This window comes from Schistocerca americana, unplaced genomic scaffold, assembly GCF_021461395.2.
Source record: "Schistocerca americana isolate TAMUIC-IGC-003095 unplaced genomic scaffold, iqSchAmer2.1 HiC_scaffold_313, whole genome shotgun sequence".
Lineage (NCBI taxonomy): Eukaryota > Metazoa > Arthropoda > Insecta > Orthoptera > Acrididae > Schistocerca > Schistocerca americana.
Window position 1 is genome coordinate 55001 of NW_025726031.1, and position 5000 is coordinate 60000.

Sequence of the window (5000 nt, forward strand, 5' to 3'; positions counted from 1 at the left end):
GATACTCGTTAAAGGATTTAAAGTGTACTCATTCCGATTACGGGGCCTCGGATGAGTCCCGTATCGTTATTTTTCGTCACTACCTCCCCGTGCCGGGAGTGGGTAATTTGCGCGCCTGCTGCCTTCCTTGGATGTGGTAGCCGTTTCTCAGGCTCCCTCTCCGGAATCGAACCCTGATTCCCCGTTACCCGTTACAACCATGGTAGGCGCAGAACCTACCATCGACAGTTGATAAGGCAGACATTTGAAAGATGCGTCGCCGGTACGAGGACCGTGCGATCAGCCCAAAGTTATTCAGAGTCACCAAGGCAAACGGACCGGACGAGCCGACCGATTGGTTTTGATCTAATAAAAGCGTCCCTTCCATCTCTGGTCGGGACTCTGTTTGCATGTATTAGCTCTAGAATTACCACAGTTATCCAAGTAACGTGGGTACGATCTAAGGAACCATAACTGATTTAATGAGCCATTCGCGGTTTCACCTTAATGCGGCTTGTACTGAGACATGCATGGCTTAATCTTTGAGACAAGCATATGACTACTGGCAGGATCAACCAGGGAGCTGCGTCAACTAGAGCTGAGCAGCCGGCCGCCCGGGAGTGTGTCCCGGGGGCCCGCGCGAACACGCAAGCGTCCGCTCAATTATTCTGCAAACAGGAGGAGGCTGAGCTCCCCTGCACGATACACCTCGAAACCCTCTCAGGTCCCGGCGGCGCGCAGCGCCGTCCTAAGTACTTGGTCGGGTTCGAGAGAGGCGCAATCGCCCGGAGTTTGGCGAGTAGACGCTTTAGGTGCGACCACCCGTGCTCCCAACTGAGCTTGCCGCTGCCGACAGAGGCCCGGGAGCGTGCTGTCGTGGCATTGCCGGCGGGAGACAACACGCGCCACCTACGGTGGCCGGCAGCTCCAACGCCAGCGCCACAGAAGGACAAAAGCCCCACTTGGGTGCCGAAGCGAACTCTCCCAGCACAGCGCACGCGCCAACACGTCCGCACAGCTGCGATACAAACCACCTGCGAGAACCGCAGAGGCGACCGAGCAGCAGACGGCGTCGCGGCGCCGAGCGCCGGGCGGCGGCGCATCCTCAGCGCACACAGTCCTCAATCGGACCAGCACACTGCAGATGTCCACCGCGCTTCGCACCGGGCCCGCGAGGACCTACTTTGGCCGCACGGCGCCGCGTGCAGGGTGCGCCGGCGCGCAGCTGCGCCGCCTGCCGCCTCCGTCGGCCGGCGCGCCTGCCACTGGCCGCCCCCACCAGCCGGCTGTAGCGCGTGCGCCCACGCACCGCGCGGCCAGCACGCCGGGAGGCCCCCCCTCACCGGCCGGGGACGGTCCCACCCAGCCACCGCCGCGTATCGCTTCACACCCACATGCCATTCACGTTCGTGGGCATGGTGGGTATCGCTGAAACAACCGGTTGGTAGCTCAACCGATCGTCGCCATCACTGATTCACCTCTAGCGAGAACAACCGCACCACAACGGTTTACCAGTTGTTCATTTGCGTAACGTCACCAGCAAACGTAGACGTCCATCGCCATTTGCAAATTCAACGATTGTTGCATGCCTGTGTCAGGTGTCACGACACACTATGTCTGCCCACATACACGCAACAACATGTGCACGCTTCGCGAACACGTGGAAGGTGGCCCCCGTACGTATGCGATGTCCATTGCGCGAACGACTGTCAACCGGCCTCTGTCGCATGTCGCAGATGTGGAACGCAGTGCACCATGCTGTCACGGTGTGTGAGAAGAGACGACTACGTCTGACAACACGCGCCACTACATCAACAGACGGCTCATGCTGATCGCCATCCAGGGCATACCACACTGCAATCCGGCTCTTATAGGGAGACGACACATAGCTGAGTGCACAACAGTTGGACCGCATGGTTCGCCGTTGTTGGCGCAGTCGTTGTACGGTCACATGTACCACGATGTATCATTCAGTACATGAGGACCAATGTGCAGTACAGTGTGTGATTTGGACGTACAACATCAGCGGACAGTTGACACAGGCCGTACCACAGCGTAGGCTAAGTGCTTCGCCATGCGAATGCCAATGAACAACTGCGAAGGGCATTGAGCATGTACGTCCTGCTGCCATCCACATTACAGTGTATCGCTGCAAGGTGTTTAACATGAAGCGATACACTGGGGACCAGGCAGTGCGAGTAGCAAACTATATTGCGGGGGTTGCAGTTAGGCAACACTACACTAATTTAACGCGTCGTATGACAATTACAGAGCGGGTTAAGGCCCAACGTGTGTTGGGTTAAGGCCCAACGTGTGTTGGGTTAAGGCCCAACGTGTGTTGGGTTAAGGCCCAACGTGTGTTGGGTTAAGGCCCAACGTGTGTTGGGTTAAGGCCCAACGTGTGTTGGGTTAAGGCCCAACGTGTGTTGGGTTAAGGCCCAACGTGTGTTGGGTTAAGGCCCAACGTGTGTTGGGTTAAGGCCCAACGTGTGTTGGGTTAAGGCCCAACGTGTGTTGGGTTAAGGCCCAACGTGTGTTGGGTTAAGGCCCAACGTGTGTTGGGTTAAGGCCCAACGTGTGTTGGGTTAAGGCCCAACGTGGGTTGGGTTAAGGCGCAACGTGGGTTGGGTTAAGGCGCAACGTGGGTTGGGTTAAGGCCCAACGTGGGTTGGGTTAAGGCGCAACGTGGGTTGGGTTAAGGCGCAACGTGGGTTGGGTTAAGGCGCAACGTGGGTTAGGTTAAGGCGCAACGTGGGTTAGGTTAAGGCGCAACGTAGGTTAGGTTAAGGCGCAATATAGGTTAGGTTAAGGCGCAATATAGGTTAGGTTAAGGCGCAATATAGGTTAGGTTAAGGCGCAATATAGGTTAGGTTAAGGCGCAATATAGGTTAGGTTAAGGCGCAATATAGGTTAGGTTAAGGCGCAATATAGGTTAGGTTAAGGCGCAACATAGGTTAGGTTAAGGCGCAACATAGGTTAGGTTAAGGCGCAACATGGGTTAGGTTAAGGCGCAATATAGGTTAGGTTAAGGCACAATATGGGTTAGGTTAAGGCACAATATGGGTTAGGTTAAGGCACAATATGGGTTAGGTTAAGGCACAATATGGGTTAGGTTAAGGCACAATATGGGTTAGGTTAAGGCACAATATGGGTTAGGTTAAGGCACAATATGGGTTAGGTTAAGGCACAATATGGGTTAGGTTAAGGCACAATATGGGTTAGGTTAAGGCACAATATGGGTTAGGTTAAGGCACAATATGGGTTAGGTTAAGGCACAATATGGGTTAGGTTAAGGCACAATATGGGTTAGGTTAAGGCACAATATGGGTTAGGTTAAGGCACAATATGGGTTAGGTTAAGGCACAATATGGGTTAGGTTAAGGCACAATATGGGTTAGGTTAAGGCACAATATGGGTTAGGTTAAGGCACAATATGGGTTAGGTTAAGGCACAATATGGGTTAGGTTAAGGCACAATATGGGTTAGGTTAAGGCACAATATGGGTTAGGTTAAGGCACAACGTGGGTTAGGTTAAGGCACAACGTGGGTTAGGTTAAGGCACAACGTGGGTTAGGTTAAGGCACAACGTGGGTTAGGTTAAGGCACAACGTGGGTTAGGTTAAGGCACAACGTGGGTTAGGTTAAGGCACAACGTGGGTTAGGTTAAGGCACAACGTGGGTTAGGTTAAGGCACAATACGGGTTAGGTTAAGGCACAATACGGGTTAGGTTAAGGCACAATACGGGTTAGGTTAAGGCACAATACGGGTTAGGTTAAGGCACAATACGGGTTAGGTTAAGGCACAATACGGGTTAGGTTAAGGCACAATACGGGTTAGGTTAAGGCACAATACGGGTTAGGTTAAGGCACAATACGGGTTAGGTTAAGGCACAATACGGGTTAGGTTAAGGCACAATACGGGTTAGGTTAAGGCACAATACGGGTTAGGTTAAGGCACAATACGGGTTAGGTTAAGGTACAATACGGGTTAGGTTAAGGCACAATACGGGTTAGGTTAAGGCACAATATGGGTTAGGTTAAGGCACAATATGGGTTAGGTTAAGGCACAATATGGGTTAGGTTAAGGCACAATATGGGTTAGGTTAAGGCACAATATGGGTTAGGTTAAGGCACAATATGGGTTAGGTTAAGGCACAATATGGGTTAGGTTAAGGCACAATATGGGTTAGGTTAAGGCACAATATGGGTTAGGTTAAGGCACAATATGGGTTAGGTTAAGGCACAATATGGGTTAGGTTAAGGCACAATATGGGTTAGGTTAAGGCACAATATGGGTTAGGTTAAGGCACAATGTGGGTTAGGTTAAGGCACAACGTGGGTTAGGTTAAGGCACAACGTGGGTTAGGTTAAGGCACAACGTGGGTTAGGTTAAGGCACAACGTGGGTTAGGTTAAGGCACAACGTGGGTTAGGTTAAGGCACAACGTGGGTTAGGTTAAGGCACAACGTGGGTTAGGTTAAGGCACAACGTGGGTTAGGTTAAGGCACAATACGGGTTAGGTTAAGGCACAATACGGGTTAGGTTAAGGCACAATACGGGTTAGGTTAAGGCACAATACGGGTTAGGTTAAGGCACAATACGGGTTAGGTTAAGGCACAATACGGGTTAGGTTAAGGCACAATACGGGTTAGGTTAAGGCACAATACGGGTTAGGTTAAGGCACAATACGGGTTAGGTTAAGGCACAATACGGGTTAGGTTAAGGCACAATACGGGTTAGGTTAAGGCACAATACGGGTTAGGTTAAGGCACAATACGGGTTAGGTTAAGGCACAATACGGGTTAGGTTAAGGCACAATACGGGTTAGGTTAAGGCACAATACGGGTTAGGTTAAGGCACAATACGGGTTAGGTTAAGGCACAATACGGGTTAGGTTAAGGCACAATATGGGTTAGGTTAAGGCACAATATGGGTTAGGTTAAGGCACAATATGGGTTAGGTTAAGGCACAATATGGGTTAGGTTAAGGCACAATATGGGTTAGGTTAAGGCACAATATGG

At 51.6% G+C, this 5000-nt stretch overlaps 1 non-coding gene across 1 annotated transcript in view; it reads right to left on the reverse strand.

Annotated features, from left to right (window-relative positions):
• The window catches only part of LOC124579795, a 1910-nt gene extending 1349 nt beyond the window's left edge, over positions 1-561 (reverse strand). The window contains exon 1 of the ribosomal RNA XR_006972957.1: positions 1-561. This exon is cut by the window's left edge and continues 1349 nt beyond it. This is a non-coding gene — a ribosomal RNA (small subunit ribosomal RNA).
• Between the last annotated feature and the right edge of the window lie 4439 nt (positions 562-5000).